The following is a 22,559-nucleotide window of genomic DNA, read 5'->3' as shown; positions in this document are numbered from 1 at the left end:
TTACATAACTAACACATGCTTATCAGAACAATTCATATAGCACAAAAGGATATAAAGTAAAGAGACCGGGTGAGTGATAGCTCAGCCCTGTAATCCTAGCACTTTGGAAGGCCAAGGCGGGCGGATCACTTGAGACCAGAGTTCGAGACCAGCCTGGGCAACATGGCGAAACCCTGTCTCTACAAAAAAATACAAAAATTTAGCCGGGCATGTTGGCACACACCTGTAGTCTCAGCTACTCTGGGGGCTGAGGTGGGAAGATTGATTGAGCCCAGGAGGTGGAAGCTGCAGCAGTGTGCTGAGATTGTACCATTGCACTCCAGCCTAGGTGAGAGAGAGAGAGAGAGAGAGAGACCCTGTCTCAAAAAAAAAAAAAAGTGAAAGTAGCCTTTATCTAGGCTATTAACATATACCATTCTGTTACCTGCCTTTTAGGTATATATCTATGAGATATATAAATATATATATACACACACACACACACACAAACATAATGTATGTGTATCATAGATATCTTCCGTGGCAGTACACACACTTCTGCCTATTATTTTTGACAGCTGCATGATGTGTTCCATACTACAGATGAATTCAATTTGTGAAGCCATTCTCTATTGATTATTCTGTTTACTTTGGCATCTTTCTCTTTGTTGCAATTAAATAACTTTGTTTAATGAGCATCTGGTGTTTGCCTTACCTACACTAATTGAGATGATTGAAGTGTATCTAGTTTCAATTTTCAAAAAGCAATAGTTATGTTTTTTTCCATGACATTGAACAGTATTTTATTGAGTCTGATTTCTTGAAGAATATTTTGTTTCTACAATGTGAGGTCTCATGAGTCTTTTCTAAACTTTTTGAAAAATCTGTCATCTTCCTTTCTCAGTTGTCAACAGAGATTATATTTTATATGTCAGTACTAATTAAGCATTTTTTAAGGATTAACTATTTCAATCAAATGTTTCCAATTAACACATGAAGACAATAGTAGATTTTTCTTAGGTCTTTAGACTGTAAAATCCTGTATATTGTTAAATGCATATAGTGAAAAAATTTGAACCACAAACTGTCAACAAGTAATTTGTAATTTTTCCAATAGGGCATTAAGGTAACTAACATAATTCCTGGTGTCCTAAAGAATAAAAAATATCATATCTAGCTAGCAAGAGTGTCTCTTACAAAGCAAGAAGAAAACCTACCCCTATGTGATCTCTTGTTCTGAGCAGGTGTGAATAAACGCGGGACACTGTGGCAACGCAGAAAAAGCATAAGCTCCTTCTAATCCTTTCCTGCCACTTCCTAGCAGAGAAACCCTGTTTTACCTTTCCTCATACACAGTATAAATAGTAAAACCTCTGTGACACAATATTCCTGTACAAACAAAAGATGATTAATGTATCCACAACACCCAGAGTGGATCTCAACAAATGGTGGCTGCTATCGTGTTGCTGCCAAAGCTGCTACTCTGGCTTATGAGTTTTTAACTTGTTTTCTCTGGTTTTTTTTTTTGTTTTTTTAAGAGAAATAGAGTAGTGATTTTTTTTATGGTTTATAATTGAATGAGAAAATAAAATGACTGTTTTTGATTCCAGCACTGATTGACCATGTTGCCATAATTAAAATTTTCAAATCCTTGTTCACTGGCTGTGATAGAGTAAGAATTTAGTTAAATCCCACAAGCCAACCTGTCCTATTACCTTTAGAAGTGAATATACCTCCTGCCATCTGTACTTCCTTCCCTGCCCTTCTGTAGAGGTAGCTCTCTTCCCCACTGACTCCACACTGCACTTCCAACACTAGGAACCTCTTTGTTCAGATCTTACTTCACTTCTTGGCAGCATTCAGCATCGTTGGGCGTTAACACCCTTTTCTCCTTACTTCGATGACATCATACCCTTCTGGGTTTCATGCTGATTTCATGACCATTCCTTTTCTGGCCCTTTTCTCACTGCTCCAATCCTGCTGGTCTCCCATTCAGACCAGTCTCCCATACTGTTCTGGCTATTTTGCAAATATGTCGCCAATACTTATTTTGGAAGATGTTATGTATTCCTGCCTCAGGGTCTTAACACTGACCTTTTCCTCTGCCTGTCTTTTTGTTCCCTTTTTGCTCATGTCTCACCTTTTGAATGATGCTTATCCTGACCCTCTTTAATTTTGCTACCCTAGCCACACTCCTGAGCCCCACTCTGCTTTTTCTTTCATAGCACTTACCACCTTCTAATGTACTACATCATTTATTATGTTTGCACTTGTCTTCTCTGATAGAAGCTCCCTGAAGACAAAGATCTGTTTTTCCCAAAGGACTAGGCACACAGTTGACATTGTTGAAGTCACAGTCTATCCGGTGTGTGTGTGTGTGTGTGTGTGTGTGTGTGTGTGTGTTTGTGTGTGTGTAAGTTGTGTGTGTAAGTTGTGTGTGTGTGTGTGTGTGTAAGTTGCCTCGTTCCCTTCCAAGTCTCGTTGTACACCGTATGCCAGTCAGCCATAAATATTCATCTCCACCTCTTTCCTGATCTCCACATTCACTGACCTCTTCATATAGTGTCTAATACATACAGTCAGAGAAAACAACTTTGCTGCCTTTGCAGCCATTCTCAATTTTTCTCTTTCCTTCAGTTAACATCACCCCACCTCCCCTCCAGTCTGTCATCAGTGAGCCCTGTTGACACTTCCTCCCCTCCAAAACGTATGCCAAATCTGCTCACTTCTCTCCATCTCTGCCACGCCTCCCATCTTTGCCACCATCATCTTTCACTCAGACAACCGTGGCAGTCTCTTTGCATTTCCCCTGCTTCTCCGCTCTTGACCCTTTACAATCCATTCTCCACACTAGCTAGATTCATTTTCTTAAAATATAAAAATGTAATTCAGATCCTGTCAGTGTCTTCCAGTGGCTTTCCATAGCACTTAGAATAAAATCCAAAGTTCATTATCTGACTTGTAAGTCTAACCCTAGCTGACTTTTCTACTTCTACAACTGTTTTCCTCTCACCCTACCATACTGTAGTCACAGAGGCCTTCTTTCATCTCTTTCAGATATGCCAGGCTTAGAGCCTTTAAACTAACTGTCCACTCTATCTGTATTTCTTTTCCCCTTTTTGTGACATTAAGTCAGTGCTTAACTGTTGCCCCCTCAGGGCTTTTCCTGACAGTCCATTCACTGAGTCATTGAACCTGTCTTAGTTCTTTGCATAACCCTTTTCCACTATCTCATGTAGTTTTTTGTTTATTGAGTTTCATCCCCCATGAGAATATATGTTCCATGAGAGCATAGACCTTTTTACTGCTGTTATGTGTAATACATAGAATAGTGTCTGGTACATAGTTAATGCTTAGTAGATATTTGTGGAATGAATGATTGTGTGAATGAAGGGAGCAGATTTTAATTACAAATTTTTAATACTTAAGATATTAACTATCTGATTAACAATATCCTTAGGCAGAGTGGGAAAAAAAAGTGACTATTCTGATTTTGGGGAAAGGAGCACTAAGAAATATTTATTTTTCTGTCTTTTAGCAGAGTGCAGAAATAGTTATACCTCATCCCCATTTTTTTATTTACATAGTGAAATATTTTTTTAAATTTTTTCTATAAGACCATTATTCAGCAGCAAAATTATTTCATGTATGGTTTTGTTTTTTTTGTTTTTCTAGCAAAACATGACAGATTTTCTTATAGTCTAAACATTGTCTATAGCAAAAGACAGCTTGAATGCCAAAATAATGAATAATTAGGTCTGTTCATTATCGTGCCATATGCTAAGTAGATGCTAAGGATTTATCACTGCAGTAAAAGTCACTGGATCATTACAGTTATTTTATGGAAATATGTTTTAAAATTTACAATTCTTTTTTGTAAGACAGTAACAAATTATTATGCAGAATTTATACCTCTGCCTAAGACTTGCAAATATAAGCTCCTGATTTGGTAGAGATCTTCCTAAAGATTGAATATTTAAAAATCAAAATGCTTTTCTTTTTTGAAAAAATGCCTTCTGTAGATATATCTGGGTGAGAAAGCAATAAAATATAAATAAAACTACCCAGCAATAAAAAGAAATAATTGACTGATAAATGGTATACGATGACTGAACTTTAAAACCTTGATGCTACCTAAAAGAACCAGACACAGAGACTACACATTGTATAATTCCATTTTTATGAATTTCCCAGAAAGGCAAATTATAGAGACAAAACAAATCAGTGGTTGCCTAGGGCTGGTGGTGGACGTGGAGATTGACTGTAAATGGGACATGAGGGAATTTTTTTGTGGTGATAGAAATGTTATAAACCTGGATGTGGTAATAGTTGCACAACTCTGTAAATTCACTAAAAGTCACTGAACTGTACACTGAACCATAGGTGGGTTTAATGAAATGTGAACTATACTGCAATGAAACTAAATAAAAGCTGAGTTACTACCACTTGCCTTGGGTTCGTTACTTTTTGTTCATTCTTAATTATTCCCTTCACAGTTACTCCCCACTCTTCCCCTACCTTTTTCCATATTTCTTTACTATTGAAAATTGTTTTCAGTAGTTTTGCCTCCTAAGTTCACTGCCTTTTAGGTCACATTTAGACCATGGGTTTCTATTACCACAAAAAAGTTCCAAAATCTGGGTCCAAATTTCAATTCTATTCACTTATCTGTGTGACACTGGATAAGCCTCTGAGTCTCTGTGTCCAGATTTATTTACCAGGTAGAATATTAATAAGATCTATTATGTGAGGATTTGCGAATATTAAATGAAACCATATATTTGAGACATTCTATAAGTGCTAGCTGTCATTCATCACCTTAAAACAAGACTCATAAGTTGAAAGGCTGTGAACTGGTGAGCATCTAGAGCAGTGGCTCTTAATCAGAGCAAACTCAAAATTTAGGGAGGTTTTACAGACTGGCTCCACTGACAGGTCAGGTTGAAAGGTTTCTGGACCCTGAGAGTATGTGTGTGTGTTTGTTCTCTAGCTTCACAAATGATTCTGCTATAACCCAATGGTAAACAAAACAACAACAGATTGCAGTGTAAGACTCAGCCCGTAGAATGTACAAACACCAATTGTGAACCCTAACAAACTCCAATTGTGAACCCTAACAAACTGTGGTCTCTGGGTGATAATGATGTGATAATGATAATTGCCGTATAAGGCTCATGTATTCATTTCCAGTCTTGCTCCTCTCATTCCCTCCCTTTGGTTAGGTATCTGATGGAAGGCAGATATGTTTAAGTCATGAGCGAGATCCACCCATCCTCATGTATCAGTACAAATGCACTGTCCTACCTGCATTAGGACAAAAGCGCTAAAACTGTATAAAGTCTTCAGAGGATATTCAATTGTCATAGAAATTAGTTATATCTTTGGTTGAGTTTTTAAACATTCATTCTTACTGGGGTAGTATTTGGGAAACATTATATCAGGTTTTGCTGGTAGAGAAAGGGTAAATCAGTAAGTTAAAGAATAAGTGATATATAAGGATTTAAAAAAGAAGGCCTCAAGTTTAAAGGATATATGTAGTTACAAGATGATCTCAATTTTAAATCAGAACACTTAAGTTGGATGTATAGGAGACAGGAAATGCATGTTAGAGAGCAATTTAGTGATATGGAGGAATTCATAAAGTGAATTTGAAATGAGTAAGTACTATGCCATTGTGGCTGGAATTACCACCTCTTTACCTGTCCTCATTTACCTGTTTTTCTGTCTGTCTCTTAGAGTTGACTCCCTCACTCTTCCGTTCTCCAGGGTATAGAACACTTCTTGCCATCTGCTTCCAGATTCCATTCCAGAATAATTAATTTTTATCTCTTTCTTTCTTCCCAGTGTTGACAACCGTCACTTTCTAGTATTCACATTGTCAGTACAAGTTCTCCAGTCCACACCACCAGTTCACAGGTCCTCCAGTGTGCCACATCTCAGCCTTGACCTGGCTGTTTCCTCCTCTTTCTCTCTCCTGTCTAGTCTAGATCCGTAGTATTCACCTGGGCATTTCAGAAAGTTCACCCCTCTCACAAAGACTTTACTAATTGCCTTCCTTCGAATGCTTTCTCTCTTTCCTGTAAACTCTCTAGAACACTAAAGCACCTGTCTTTTGCTGTAATACTTAGATTAGTTATATGTTATGTACTCTTGCCTAGTCTTTCCTATCAGTTGAACTCTTTTAAAAACAGAGATAGTTGTACTCATTTTTGTTTCCATTGTGCATTGCAGTGTACCGTGACTCATATATAACATGTTCTCAATACTTACAGTTCACAGTTAGATTTTTTATTTGTTTCTTTTTAGTGAAGAATTTTCACTTTCTCATTTAGGAATCAGAGCTTTCTTTGAGTACTGTAGCTAACTTACTCTTTCTACAGAACTACCCCCCCATACATACAGTACTTAGAGACACAGAACATATGCGTATTGACACATTTTAATTTTTGCGACCTTTTGATAACCTTGTCCCAGGAAGGGCCTTATCTTAGCTGTTTCCATGGGATGGCTATTTCCTATGTCTTCTTACCTTCCCACACCCTCCATGTTAAGAGGCAGGAGGGTAGAGGATTGTGAGGCTACTGTTCTCAAAAATGAGACATTTATATAGAAGGGTGATTTACAATAGGGAAGTACTAGAGGTGACCAGGAAGGGTTGGGAAGAAGGGAAAAGCACTAATTAGCATATGGGTACATTTAAAGATGGGTCAGCCCCACTCTGTCAGTGACTTGCCATCCTGAGCTTGAGACATGTCAAGTGTTCAGACACTTCCTATTTTTGCTCGTCTACCCAAGGTGAAAGTGGGAAGTAGATGTGAAAGAGTTGTATGGCTGGTTTTAGTGGGGCTGTACTGGATCTAGATTTATGGAGGAAAATTAAAATGAAGCAGAGGAGAAAACTTCTTGACCATATTTTCATCATCCCAAACTAATGGCCATTGCAGCAATTTACTTAACAAACTAGGTGAGTTATGTATTTGATGGCATAAACATGCATACACAGAATATTTTGCTGATTTTTGTGCCATTTTTGTAAAACTTTTTCTCAAAAATGCAACATTCTTTAAAAATTTTTGTATAGGTTTATCAATATTTGGGTGATGTATAATCTATAAATCAATTATTTAATATGTAAACAATAGATAAGAAAAATCCTATCACTGTAGTTTGAAGATAGCAAACATTTTAATACATTGAACATTTCAGTTTATTAGTCTTTATTAATACTTCCAAAGGAGAAATTAAAATACCACTGCATAGTTTTCAGATTGTTTTACTTGGTGAACAGGCAAGAGAACAGAATAAGAGATTGAAAAGTGAAATAAGGATAGTTTATAGTTTGTTTAATTTATCAGTGATCCTATTTACATTTTGGGATCACATCTTGGATGTTTTGCAACTTCCAATTCATTCTAGCATTTTGGGATTCTTATGTTGACATAGTTAATTCTATATTGAAACCTAAGGACTTGTTATTTCATAAACTTGTAGAAATAACCATTTCCAGTTAAATGAACCACAAAGATTATGAAGTTAAAAACAAATCAGTTATCATTTGGTAGTTCTATATAGTTTATTGTCAGTTAATAATCTTTATTAAATTTGCAGCTTTCTGAGTTTATTTGGATGTAGGTCATCACATGCTGAGTTGAAATACCAAGTCATTTAAATTAGATACTGAGCATGCTCATATGAAGTACTTACTCTTGGAGACTGTGGTGTGGTTCAGTTTTCTTATAGTGGAAAGAGCAGAAAAGAGATCACGGTGTGCCCCTTTGTCATCATTCTGTCAGAAAGCATGTAATTTGTCTTTAGAAACCAGAAGCCTGAGACAAAGAAAAGAACGCAGATTTTTAGCAAAAGGCCATTTGGTGAGTTAATTGGCTGTTCTGTTCTATTTTGCTCTAATCGGTCAGTTATTCCTAGCTAGTCTATGTATTTACTTATATCTGCTGCTTTTTTGTACTATGCTGAAGCTTTATGTAGCAAGCTACTTAGCCGAGATGGGGAGAAAATTGTTTCTGCAGTCGAAATCTTACTCTTCTGAAATATTTCCAGTACATTTCTGAGGTGACAAGTTCATAAATTGCTATGATGATACTTTCTCATCTTCTCCACAAATTTTCTTGCTGGCTTGTTTTGAATAATGCTGGCAGAATTATGTGCTGAGATACTTCAGGATTTGTTTTTTTGGACAGTTTAGCATTTTTGTTCTTACATCTTAATGAAATTACAATTTTTCCTTTCACATTTCTATACTGTATCTACCAAAGTAATAGGTAAGACCCAGTTCGCATAAGATCAAAAATTCTTTAAAGAAAATGAGAGGGTGTATTACAGTAATATGTACACATATTATTAAAAAGGTCCTTCAAAAATGAAAGTTTGATGTGTAATACAGTTGATCATATAAACTATTCTAAAATAAAATGAAATTGACAACATTTTGTAAAATAAAAGATACTACAGTTATTCTTTATTCATATTTAGAATTCTATCTTTATTTACTGAATTAGCTACAGAAGAGTTGCATGCTAATAGTTTTGCCAGTTTAGGCTGTTACTTTCTCTGAGCTCGTATTATGGTGATCAGTAGGAAGATAATCTTATTTAAATGTTTTGTGATTTTTTTTTTTCAATCCAAAGTGTTCATGTTTTACCATGAAGTTAAAGGGTGATATTTTTATGCATTTTCTCCATATTATGCTCTTATAATATTATGTAATATTTAAAATCTATACATTGTTATTTCATGATGAATGCGATTTTGATTATGTATTTGTAATAGGTAAACTTGGCAACCAAATATTCAGAATCTTCTCCTGGAGATTAAAATAGCATTACTCTGCTGGAGATAAACCATTATAATTTTTGAAGATTTGAAGAAAAAGCATAAAATTACCATATTTATTTCCTTTGGGGAAAATCATGTTTGTTAGTACACATCAATGTCAGGTAGGGAATTTGAGGCATATAAGGTGCTTTAAAGAGGCCTAAAAAAATGATGTGGAGGGTGGGAACAACAGGAAGAGACTTAGCACCTTCAAATGCCAGGCAATTATATGAGGCTTTCCTGAAATATCTTTATTTTGTGAACTTCCCCCACTATGCCATTTTCCAGGATTGGCACATATGAGGGAGGTGGGTGTATACTTAAGCTTATATATTCATGAAAAGGGAGGGTTAGCGTTTAGAGATGAGGACTGGGTGACAGGACTCAAGAAATCTATTCCCACTTCTTTATACTGACTCACTTGTTTGACCTTGCACATGATGCATACCTTGTTTATTTCTACTTACTTTTAGTATAATACTTTACCATGGCAATAAAGTGGTTCATTTATAGTTTCTAAAGTAATAAAATTATTTCACAGACTGTGACAAAGATTCATGAGGGGATAAGTCATTCTCTAATAGCCATTGTAGGAAGAAAACAAACAAGTATTGCTTTTCCAAATTCTATTAAATTCTTTTAACTAAAATATTTCAAGTGTATAAAATCTATAAAGTCCTCTGTAGTCTTTGAAACTAATCTCAGAAATACATATTCCATATGTATTATGTAATGGTGACAGATGTGGTTTTAACTTCTTTCTCTCATATTCACTGTAAACTGGATGGTCACAAAATTTTCATGGCAAGATTGTATAGTTATACTATTTTATACTATTTTCTCTTATTTTTTTCGTCTCAGATACCTCTAATCATAAGTATTCATAGATCAGTAGAAGAGAAATAATGAATAGAAGATCTATTAAAGAAAAGTGTGGAGAAATACTGGGAAAATGAAAGAAGAATGCAGAAAGAAAAATTACCAATGGCAAGGGTCTCTTTGCCAGGTTTCTAGACATTAAGCATATACCTATATATCTTATTCATTTCCAAATCATTAAATTTATCTACTCATTTAACTTAACATCTACCCATTAAGGAACACTTATTTCCTTAATTTTGATGAATCTCAGTAGTACTTAAAGATCCTAAGTAGTGGTAGATGAAAATGGGTTTTGTGGTCAAGTACGTTTGGGGAATAATAGACCATAAAGGATTGTTCATAGCAGAACTTCTTGCCCTTTAGTATCTTATTTAGAACCTTACCCTGGAACTTAATTTTTTCTGGCATATGGTTTACTTTTAAAAGGAAAAACTGTAATACATAATATTAAACATTTGGCAAGCATTTCAGTAATTGTAACTATGAATTTCTATATTAAAATATCTGGATAAGTGAAGGAAAAATTGTCAGTTTGCTTTTTATCTTCTATTTTGTAATCTTAGAATTACACGGTAATGAGATGTAAAATGTATAATTAGTAGATAAGGTGATTGTAATAGTTATATAAGTTAAAATGGCACTTTTGAAAGCCACTAGGAGTGTAGTCAATGAATACTACATGAAATATTTACAATAAAATAGTAACCGAGTAAAGACTTTGATAATTCTCACAAGTTTCCACTCATTCTGTACTCTAGAGAACCTACTCTCATACTCTAAAGAACCTAGCATGGTGTTAGTCACAAAGTAGGCATTCAATAAATGTTTATCTAGGCCAGGTGCGGTGGCTCACGCCTGTAATCCCAGCACTTTGGGAGGCCTAGACGGGTGGATCACCTGAGGTCAAGAGTTCGAGACCAGCCTGGCCAACATGATGAAACCTTGTCTCTACTAAAAAATACAAAAATTAGCTGGGGCATGGTGGCAGGCGCCTATAATCCCAGCTACTCAGGAGGCTGAGGAGGAGAATTGCTTGACCAGGAGTCGGAGGTTGCAGTGAGCCGATATGCCATTGCACCCCAGCCTGGGCAACAGAGCAAAAACTCTGTCTCAAAAAAAAAAAAAAAGTTTATTTTTTCACTTGAATTTAAACCTTCTGCCTCTTCATTCAAACACATCATACTCATGGAAGTAGAATACCTATTGTCTGCTCCATTGGCCCACCCACCTACTTTAGGGGACTTTTTCTTAAATTGTATTTTGAAAAATTGATAGTTGGGTTTGGTTTCCAGCTAATCTCTCATTTTTTGGCACTCCTGTGAAATTTGAAACCTAATTTAAATAGCAGTTTTCTTTGCTGTAACCTAATGACTATACATGTTCTCAAATCATTGTTTATTCTAAAAAGAGAGGATACAAATATTAATAGATCTAGGGGCAAGACTTCCTATTCTTAGCTACTTAAGAGCCTGAGATGGGCCGGTTACTTGACCCCAGGGTACTCTGCAGATCGAATGTTGGCCTCAAATATTTGACATCAATATGATTGTCCCTGAAAATGGAGATAGATTGAGTTTCCATTAAGATTAGTGTAGAATTGATATTTTGGTGGTTTAGTAGCCATATTTATCTCAAAATAAAGTACTAGAAATTGAATATGCAATTCAGAGAGAAACAGTGAAAAACGTGAGGGGACTTCAAAAATTTATGGAAAATGGATATTGTGATAAAACTATGCATGGATTTCATAAATTTTTTTACACCAAAATAAACCTGTATGAATGTGTTATAGCATGTCTGAACAGGACCTAGTTTGAGGCACTAAGAAGGGTAAGACATCAGCTTGAAAAGAACTCCTATCAGAGCAACATGAATTCTGCTAAAATTGAAGCAAGAATAAACATCAAATTTATGGTGAAGCTTGGGTGGAAGGATGGTGAAATCATTGATGATTCACAAAAAGTTTATGGGGACAACACTCCAAAGAAATCAGCAGTTTACAAATGGATAACTCATTTTAGGAAGGGACAAGACAATGTTAGAGATGAAGCTTGCACCAGCAGACCATCCACATCAGTTTTCAAGGAAAAAATAAATCTTGTTCATGCCCTAATTGAAGACTGACAGTTAACAGCAGAAATAGGAGCCACCACCATAGACAGCTTGATTGGTTCAGTATACACAAATCTGACTGAAAAATTAGTTGAGCAAACTTTCCACTCAGTGAGTGCCAAAACTGTTGCACCCAACTTAGCTCCAGAGAAGAGCAGAGCTTCCAGTGGAAATTTCAAACAAGTGGGATCAAGATCCTGAAGCATTTCTTTGAAGAATTGTAACAGAAGATGAAATATGGCTTTACCAGTATGGTCCTGAAAACAAAGTACAATCAAAGCAATGGCTACCAAGAGGTGGAAGTGGTTTAGTCACAGCAAAAGTGAACTGGTCAAGAGCAAAGATCACAGCAACGATTTTGAAAGATGCGCAAGGCATTTTGCTTGTTGACTTTCTCAAGGGCCAAGGAACAATACATCTGCTTATTATGAGAATGTTTTGAGAAAGTTAGTCAAAGCTTTAGTAGAAATGTCTGGGAAGTCATCTTCACAGAGTTCTTCTCCACCACAACAATGCTCCTGCTCATTCCTCTCATCAAACAAAGGAATTTTGTGAGAGTTTCTGTGGAAAGTCATGAGGCATCCATCTCATCATCCTGAATTGGCTTCTTCTGACTTCTTGTTTCCTAATGTTAAAAAAGTCTTTAAAGGATGTCCATTTGTATTGAGTTAATAACGTGAAAAAGACTACATTGTTATGGTTAAATTCTTAGGGCTCTCAGTTATTTAGGGATGGACTAAATGGCTGATATTCTTATTTACAAAAGTGTTTTAACCTCAATGGAGTTTTTGTTAAGGATTAGTTTATAATATTTATCTTTTAATTTCATTTTTCCACAGACTTTTTGAAGTCCCCTGATACGTCTTAGTAAAATGTTACAAATATTCAGAGATTTTTATTTCTGACATTTTTAAAAGTGTAAGTCCAAAATCTACTTTGTAAAGGTAAAAGACTGTAAATCCAGAACAGAGGACCTGTGACTTATTAATACAAATGGAACTTTTCCCATTAGCTGTCATTTAACATGAATGATTTCCAGTGGAAAAGTTCTGGATTTTAGGAGTTGGAATCTTCTCCCATTCTTCTTGATGCCTGGTGTACAGCTTGTCTGCTGTCTATCACACATCTTTGGGTTATTTTCCATTCCAGATGAGCTATGATTTTTTTGATGCATAATTTTTTTGGAGCTATACATTTTCCTTGAGAATAAATATCTGAAATTATAGTTTAAGTCAATAAGAAAGTACGATTTTTAAGTATATATCAGAAACATATTTTCCCTTTGAGGTCAAGTTGTCAGAGGCAGGAAAGGAAGAAGTGCAGCAGTTAATATCTACCCAGCAAAATTCATCTGGGAGATGGATTACTAAGGTTAATAAGAAGTAGAAATTATAGAGCAAAGGATGTGAATGTTGGGAGACTTAATCAGTGTATGTGTTTCCTGGCTGGTCAGAGACATTGTCATTTTCACTGCCTTTTCTCTACTTTCTGAAGAGTTAATAAGGAAGCAGTTTTTTTTTTTTATATTTGAAGAGTTGATCTATTTATAAATTTTAACAGTGACATTCAATAGAGTTACTGCTGTAAATCTAGACATTAACATGAAACTTAGCCATGTATTTTAAGGCTTAAGGAGGTATTTTCTAGGGTTTATGGAAGAATATTACATTATATTCTTTTTCTTGTTTTTAATACTTAAAAATTATGAAATAATTATTGTAAAAAATTACAGATATACCAAAGATATGAATAAGATAGAGAGTTGCCTCTACACTTTGTTCTTTGGTTTTATAACACATACCCTGCCCCCACCAAGTTGAATAATACTCCCCCACTTCAGGGTGTGTACTGATAATATTCTGACCCCAGAACCTGTGAAGGCTACTTTCTGTGGCAAAGACTTAGCAGATGTGATTAAATTAAGGACTTTGAGATGAGGTTTTCCTTGATCTTTGTGGGGAGGGCAGTGGCAAATGCAGTCACAAGTGTCCTTAGAAGGGGAGGTGGGCAGAGGGAGATTTCAGAGAGCAGTGTGACTCCTGAGGCAGAGATGGAGTGATGGGACCACCAGCCAAGGCATACAGAAGCTGGAAGAGGCAAACACGAACTTATTCTCCTTTACGGCCTATGGAATCCCTCTCAACACCTTAATATCTGCTCATTAAAACTGATTTTGGCATGAATTCTGGCCTCTAGAGCTGAGAGAAAATAAATTTCTATTATTATAAGTCAATAGAAGATATCAAATGACCTAGTCACAAAAAAATTTAAAGATCTTAATTGGCTTTTATTTGCAGTTCTAGAATGAGATAAGACCTCATCCTATAAAATAGAATGGGTGTTGTGATGAGCTGAGCAGAGGAGGTTGGTTTTATTGACAGAAAAGGGCTGATGAAAGCCGAAACAGAGAACAAAAAGCAGATTGGTTGTTTCAAAGTTACTTTCCTTGTAAAGTTTAAAGCAAGAGGTACTGCTTTATCATGCCAGCTAAAATTGGCCTGTTCAGGGATTTGGGTGTTACCTCCATTCCTCTCCTGATTTCTTGGAAGGTCAGATAAACAACTTAGTTTTGGCTTGGTGGTGTGAACTTCAGCATGAGTAACTCCATTTTCCTTTGGTCTGTTGAGCCTAGTGCAGGAGCTCAGTCCAGACCAATGACCTTCTATAAATTTTATTTAACGGAGGCTTGTATTAGTTTCCTATGACTGCTGTAACAAATTACCACAACGTTGGTGACTTTGGTAATTCAGTCACATCTGCTAAGTCTTTGTCACAGTTGGGATAATCACTTGAACCCAGGAAGTGAAGGTTGCAGTGAGCTGAGATAACGCCACTGCCCTCCAGCCTCGGAGACAGAGCGAGATTCCATCTAAAAAAAAATTTAAACATGGGGCAGCTATCAACCAAAGTCAAAAGAGAAACAAAAATATAAGGCATCTGTTAAAACATTACTTTCAAGTAAATGTAAGCAGGTTTTGAAAAATTAATCGGCCGCCTGTGGTGGCCCATGCCTGTAATCCCAACACTCAGAGGCCGAGGCAGGCTGATCACCTGAGGCCAGGAGTTCAAGACCAGTCTGGTCAACATGGTGATATCTCATCTCTGCTAAAAATACAAAAATTAGCCAGGCATGGTGGCGGGTGCCTGTAATCCCAGCTACTCGGGAGGCGAGGCACAAGAATTGCTTGAACCCGGGAGGCGGAGGTAGCAATGAGCCAAGATTGTGCCAGTCCAGCCTGGGCAACAGAGCAAAACCCTGTCTCGAATAAAAGAAAAAAAAAAAGAAAAATTAATCCATGCTCATTAGTTTAGTTTTAATCTTAAATATTTATAACTTTTGAAATGTTGCATGACCAGTATGTTCATAAATTCATCAAACATATCCTCACAGCATCTACAGGGAAGATATTGTTCCCATTTCAGAAAGAGAAAAACATGATGAGAGTGGGTTTTTTTTTTTTTTTTTTAATTTCAAGTTCACGGAGACTGTAAGTGGCAGAGTTAGAATTTAAGCCCAGATCTATGTAACTCCAAGATTCTTAATCTCTAAACTGAAGAATTATTTTCAGTCTTGTTCCACTACCTATACTAGATTTCCAAGAATTCAGACAACTCCTAATCTACCACATAGGGGAAATAGGGTCTATAAGAATATCATTTATGTCAGATAGTGAAATAAACATGAGATTATTTACATATTCCAGACCCAGGTGACCTAAATCTTCAAAGACGGTGACTGATCCCTTTGGAGCAGGTGCTTCATACAGTGAGAGAGAAGTATGTGTATTGTGTGCAGCGGCATGGATGGGGAACGATTTCTTCTGCCCAAGGATATGAGAGTGTGGGTGGCTTCTCAGAGCAGATTATGTCTGTGTTGGGTTTTGAAGGATGAATAAGCATTTGCTAAGCATGGTTTCTTTGAAAAAAAAAATTGCTAAGCAGAAAAGCAGGGATGTGTGGCACTCTAGACAAGAGTGAACAGCAAGACCAAAAGATTATAGATGTCTTCAGGGAACAGGTCCTTCAATGCTGCTAGAGTATTCAATGTGAGGTGCTTGGGGGCAGGGAGCACAGGCAGATGAGGAAGGCAAATCTGAAAAGCCTTGTATGCCATGCTAAGGAGCTTAGAGAATCCTGCAGGCTTTGGTGAGGGTCATTTTTAAGGGTTTCAGTAGGGGGGCAGAACAGGACAAATTGCGTATTAGAGAAACTTGCAGCAGTGTGGAGGACAAATTGAAGGAGGAGGAGATAGGGCATAGATTCCTTAATGTTTGAAATAGTACAGTTGAAAATGGGACAAGGAGTTTAAACTGTGGCAGCAGAAATAGAGATAGATCGATACAACGTAAGTTAAGGAGATAGAATGTTAGGTTTGATGAACTGGGATGGCAGGTAGCGAATGTGAGAGGGAGAACTATTCTCTCTGGCATTTGAATTGTGTTTGAGACTAGACATTTTCAGGGGAAAAACAGGTTTAACTGGGAATTAAGATTGGACCTTTTAAGTTTGAAATATAGATAGGATATTCTTTTTTTTGAGAAGCAAAAATTGGATATAGGGCTCTACACAACAAAATAATAATTATGATAATGCTAGTATTATCAGAGCAATAGATTTAGAATGTAAAGGTTTAGTTAAAACATCAATATTGTTATTGATGATAAGATTAATAAGGAATGGATTGAACCACTTAAGGATGGAGTGTGTAAAATGAAGCAGGTTTGGAGGTAGAACCATAGAAGAAACAAATGTCTAGCTGCTGGGTAAAGGAATGATAATTCAGCAGAGCAGACCTAGCAGAAGTGATCAGCATAAAAGAACCAGAGAACTGAGATTAGGAAAACCAGGAGAGGGGAGTGTCAGCTGTCTCAGGTGCTACACATCAGTCCTTTGAGATGCGGACTAAGAAGTACCCTTTGACTTTGTTAGTTAAAGAGACATCAGTGACCTTTGCTGAGGCAACAGGGAGAATAGAATTAAGATTACAGTTAATGGAGGAGGGAAAGAGGTGGGAGGGAGGGTGTCAGAAGTACAAATAGCCTTTTTGACTGAGAAGGAAAAGAGAAATTCAACATCATCAAAGAATGGGAGTGACTAAAGTGTGTTTTTCAGCTGGTACATAGGAGCCAGTAGAGAGAAAAGGTTGAAGATGGAGGGAAGAGAAGAACCAGTTGTTAGGACAAGGTGCCAGGGATGTTGGGAAGAAAACAGATCCAGGGACATATGATGGAGGATGGGCTTAACTACCCTAAGATTTGAGGGCAACAAATATTTGCTTGGGGCATGGCAGTGATTAGGATGGTGGCTTAAGGAGAGTGACAAAAATTTTAGAATAGCTGCTGAAGGGAGAATGAAAGCAAATGAAAGAGTTGTCTGCCAGATGGTGTTAAGAGCCCATGTGAAAGTGAAAACCATGAATTGTTCATCACATCATTCAATCTGCATGGGTAGATGCTGCCTTTCATTTGAAAGCAGCATATTTCTTTCCTTAAAAAAAAAAAAAAAAAAAAAATTGGCTGGGTGCAGTGGCTCATGCCTGTAATCCCAGCACTTTGAGAGGCCGAGGCGGGCGGATCACCTGAGGTCAGGAGTTCGAGGCCGTCCTGGCCAACATGGTGAAACCCGGTCTCTACTAAAAATAAAAAACTAGCTGGGCATGGTGGCGCATGCCTGTAATCCCAGCTACTCCAGAGGCTGAGGCAGGAGAATCACTTGAACCTGAGAGGCAGAGGTTGCAGTGAGCCGAGATTGTGCCACTGCACTCCACCCTGGACGACAGAGTGAGACTCCATCTCAAAAAAAAAAAAAAAATTGCTCTAAAATGTATCTGCTTACTAAAAACTATTTCTTCTTTTGCAATACTTGGAACTTCGTTGTCAGTTTAAGCTGGTTTAGGTTAGCCAGCTAGCCAGAAGTTTTTTTTTAATGTAAAATATAAAAATATGAGTTATAAATAATATGGAAGCTATAATAGAATCCAGATGCTGAGTAACTATTTATTGAGTATTTAGTGCTTTCTAGCATGCAGAAATAGCCAGGGAAATATGGCCTCTGACATGTTAACAGCTAACATTTTATCCTCATGTGTGTGGAGGTAAGGGGCGTTGCAGATAGTAGTTTGGATAACAGCATCCCCTTGCACTTCAAGTTATGCTTTTTAAAAATTGTAAAGCATTCTTATATTTGAAATCATATAATCATATTCTTCTGAGAACATTTCATAAAATAAGCCATATAAAGAGCCCTATTCTACTCTGAGACATCTTTAAAAATTTTAGCAGTTTTAAATTTAGTCTCAAGTAATTCAGCAAGTTTAAAAAAATTGTTCTAGCCAACATGAGCTATAATAGGCACTTAATAATTGCCAACATGGTAAATATAATATCAATAGCTTGAAGAAGCACTGACTTTTGGCTTTCTGACTAAATTTGTGTCTCCAAAGGTAAAATGGTAATTTAACAACAAGTCAGCCCCCAACTTATAAATAAGCTGTATTAGAAAACGTTGTATAATGTTGAGTTGGGTATGAATTACATTTATTTTTATTGTTTTTTTCCAGAAAACTTAAAAGATAAGCAATAAAATATAGATAAGTTTAGAAGAAAATCACAAAATACAAACTTGCTAAACATAGTAGTCAATAACACTGCTGTAATTGAACTTCAGTTTTAGCTTAGTTTCCCATTGTAAAAGGGAAATATAAGTTACCATGTTGTCAGAAAGAAGAGGCACTTTGGTTTATCCAGAGAGACAGTTTTTCCTTGAATAGAATTTCTCATGTGGGTTTTTATTTAGGAACACTGGGTGGTATAATAGACAATTTGCTGTACAAAATTTTTGCAGCAAAATAGGCAGGCTTCCTTTGGTTTTTTATTACAGCTGTCTTTGGAAAAAATCTAAGAGAGTAACATTGGACTCATCTTAATATAGATGATTCTTAGAGGTCCTAAACTAATGTGGTCCTTCTAGTGGTTAAATGTTCTGTTGGCCAGGCGCGGTGGCTCATGCCTGTAATTCCAGCACTTTGGGAGGCCGAGGTGGGCAGATCATTTGAGGTCAGGAGTTCGAGACCAGCCTGGCCAACATGCCGAAACCCCATCTCTACTAAAAATACAAAAATTAGCCAGGCGTGGTGGCAGGCACGTGTAGTCCCATCTACTTGGGAGGCTGAGGCAAGAGAATTGCTTGAACCTGGGAGGTGGAGGTTGCAGTGAGCCCAGATCACACCACTGCACTCCAGCCTGGGTGACAGAGTGAGAATCCATCTCAAAAAAAAAAAAAAATTCTGTTAAGGGCGGAGCCTAGACTACCTAAGGGATTCACTGCCTGGATGGCTGTGGGCTAAGAACTGTTATTAGGACATGGAGAAAATGAAGATGAGACATAGGTTTTTCCTATCATATTTTCTTGTAAATGTGATTACTATCTTCCAGATCTACTACTGATTGTCTGCCTGCTACTGTTATCTCTTAATATGTTAAACATAACCTGGGATGCTTCTAATCCTTCTTTCCTCGTCTCTCTGTCCAGAAAAAGTCCTCCATGACTTCTTTTCTCAATACTGTAATTACTGATGTAGTTATTTTGATTGTGTTTTATAGTCATAGCAATGAGACTGCCTTACAACAATATTGTCTAAATTAAGTAAATGCAATGGCCAATATTAGACTGGTTTTGACTTTCAAAATGGCAATGCCAAGGATTCATCCCCATGTTGTAATTATGATTTTTAAATGTATTATAATCAATAAATATAGTATTAAAAGGGATACATGGGGTTTTTCAGTCATGCAACAAATATTTTACTCTGTGCTCCATAAGCACCTACTACGTGTTATGCATTATTCTGTATGCCAGGGAGATGATTGATATGATAGTAAACAAGAGAATTACACGTGTGGGATGCAGTTTACTCCCAGAAAGGGAAAGATTGAATAAAGCAGTAGGTTACCCAGAATTGCAGAATATATTTAGGCACCAAGGAGTAATGGAAAGGCTAAATATGTACAGGATGATATATGTGATAGGAGCTTGGCACATAAGTGCTTAATAAATTTTAATTGTGCCAGTTGCTTTTGTTGCTGTCACTATGCCAATTGTGGGATAACGTAGGGATGCAAATCAGAATAAAAATGTTCAACAGGTATGAATAAAAATACAGCCCATGAAGGAAGTTGGAAAATTAGTCCAAGTAGGAAAATTCTCCCTGGGTCAGAGCTAAGGAGAATTCAGTGCTGTGGAAGCCAAGAATGTAAAGATTTCCAGTCATCAAAAGCTGCGTAGACATCAGCAGTATGAGAAAGAAACAGAGATCATTAATGTGGCAATGATGAGAATATTGACTGACCTTTAAGAAAGCAGTTTCAGTAGCATGATTGGTGTGGACTCCGGAGGAGTTTGGCAGAAGGAGAAAGATGAAAGAGCTGAGGGAAGAAGTGTGCTTTTTAAATTTGAGGACTTAACAATATTTACAAGCTTTCAGAATAGCTAAATGGATTACATTAACTTATCTATTGCTGCATAACAAATCATCCCAAAATACAGTGTTTAAAACAACAATAAATGTTTCTGTGGGTCAGGAAATTGCCACAGTTTAGCTGGATGACTGCCTCAAGATTGTTGGATACCATCTTGGGGACTGGCTACCACAGGTGGTTGAGAGAAGACGTCGGATGATTTAAGTTATTTCAGTAAATTAGAAAGTAAGATTATCTGCTGGGGCTTGTTCGAAGCTTAAGAATAGTTGAAAAATCAGTAGCTTCTCTGTGGCTGGGGGACATTAGTCAGAGAGGGATAGGATTGTCAAATAGCATTGTTTTAGATACATCCGAGACATTGCTCCACAGAGAGTTATAACAGGTTACCAGTAATGTTTGCACAAAATGTTTTCTCCTCCAGTGTCACATGAGAAAACGGAGTTATTTTTGCCTAACTTCTAGCTCTTAACTTTCCCTGTAATTTAAAAATTCAAAGATGCCAGTGATTTTTTAAAAAGTGATGCCATATATTTAATCTAGTTGGCAAGAATAGAGGATAAAGATTTGAATGCTAAACTCTTGAATAGATAACATTTTATTCTCATTTATGAAAGAAACCTAAATTTCATTAGATATAACAAGAATAAGAGATAAGAACATATTAGTCTGTATTTATAAATTCATGATCTTTGCAGCAATATCCAAAAATTCTGTAGAATAAAAATGTTTCTCCATAAAATATTTTCTCTGTAAAAAACATGTCTAAAGTTGTATGATTGATTTTGCTCCAGTAAAAAGGAGTGGAGGAGTATTTCAATTTGTATATCTGAAACAGTTGATAGAAAGGTTGCCTGGATAGCTTTGAATTATCTAATTATATGTATATATTGTGTTTACTTATTTTGGTATATCAGCAGATTATCCTGGGCAATGGGATCACTGTTTTGTTACATTTTCCTCTATATGTTATTACATTTTTAAAAAAGAAAAAAGCCCACAAATAATTATTATTTATTGAAAAAGAAACTACAGTTGACCCTTGAACAACACAGATTTGAACTGTGCTGGTCCACTTATATGTGGATTTTTTTTCTAACCAAAAGAGGATTGAAAATACAGTATTCTCAGGATGCAAAATCTGCATATACTAAGGACTGACTTTTCATATACATGGGCTCCGCAAGGACTCGCATATGCACTGATTTGGGTTTACACAGGGGTGGTGATTTGGATATAGGCAGGTGGTCCTGAAACCAAATTCCCGAGCATACTGAGGGATGACTGTATATGTGAATAAGACTTAAATTATATTTCCAAATTTGGGATGGAATCAAACATTTTAGTAACAATTCTGTTGATTACACTTCTATTTTTAATCTTGTAGGGCTGTATTTATTTTTTATTTTTGTGTTTGAATGTGTGTGTGTGTGTGTGTGTGTGTGTGTGTGTGTGTGTGTGTGTGTTTTGGGAAACAGTTATAAAAGATTTGTGAATTATTTGGATGTGTGCTATTCCGGATACTCCTGTTTCCCTTCTTTTTTTTTTTTTTAAGTTCTTCCCTTGAATTGGCAATCATAATTTAGAGAGACTTGTTACTATACATTGAATACTTATAGGTTACCTGTTATTATTTTAAAAGCATTCTAATATAACATTTTATATATGCCTTTATTTTTAAAATACAGTTAAATTGCTTTTAATCTTAGGCTTTAATTGAATTTTTTCCCATGGATTTTTCAGAGGGGAAGGTTATTCTCTGTACCTAATGTATAGGCTCAATTTCTGGTGTCATTCAGAGAAAAATAACTGATACAAGATCTTTATATAATTGGTTTTGGTATGGGTATGGATGGGGGAGTCATTTAAAAAGTAGGAACAATAGAAGTACCTTTCTGGTTTTGTCAAGCATACCATAAAACAACAGTTAATACTTTCAAAACGATTTTCTTCTTTCAAAAAACAATTTCACACAAAAGATGAGTTGATAGAAGAATGGTAGGTAGATGTGTGATAAACAAATACAATATTATGTAATTATAAAACCTAGATGATGAGTATAGATGTTAACCATACAATTAATTCAACTTTTAACTATACTTGAAACTTTTCATAATAAAATGCTGGAAACTGCTCCCACCGCCCCCCCCAAAAAAAGAAAAAGAAACAATTTCACACAGAGAAAGTCCAAGAAACTCTCCAATTGCTTTTTTCTCTTTTCTTTTTTTTTTTTTTTAAGCTTTGAGTAAATGCTTTCATCAATCATATGTGTTCATGGAA

At 36.3% G+C, this 22,559-nt stretch overlaps 1 protein-coding gene across 40 annotated transcripts in view; it reads left to right on the top strand.

Moving 5' to 3' along the window:
• Positions 1-22,559, top strand: part of PLEKHA5 (pleckstrin homology domain containing A5) — a 253,151-nt gene that overhangs the window by 66,148 nt on the left and 164,444 nt on the right. Inside the window, exon 1 of one of the 40 annotated variants that reach the window (XM_055280478.2) lies at positions 7,733-7,850. The exons of the other annotated variants lie outside the window; for them this stretch is intronic. The gene's annotated coding sequence lies outside the window, so the exon portion shown is untranslated. Of the gene's footprint in view, positions 1-7,732; positions 7,851-22,559 lie in introns of those variants that run through there. 40 annotated transcript variants of the gene reach the window in all.

Source organism: Symphalangus syndactylus, chromosome 5, assembly GCF_028878055.3.
Source record: "Symphalangus syndactylus isolate Jambi chromosome 5, NHGRI_mSymSyn1-v2.1_pri, whole genome shotgun sequence".
NCBI classification, from domain to species: domain Eukaryota; kingdom Metazoa; phylum Chordata; class Mammalia; order Primates; family Hylobatidae; genus Symphalangus; species Symphalangus syndactylus.
This window is presented reverse-complemented; position numbering and strand designations above follow the sequence as displayed.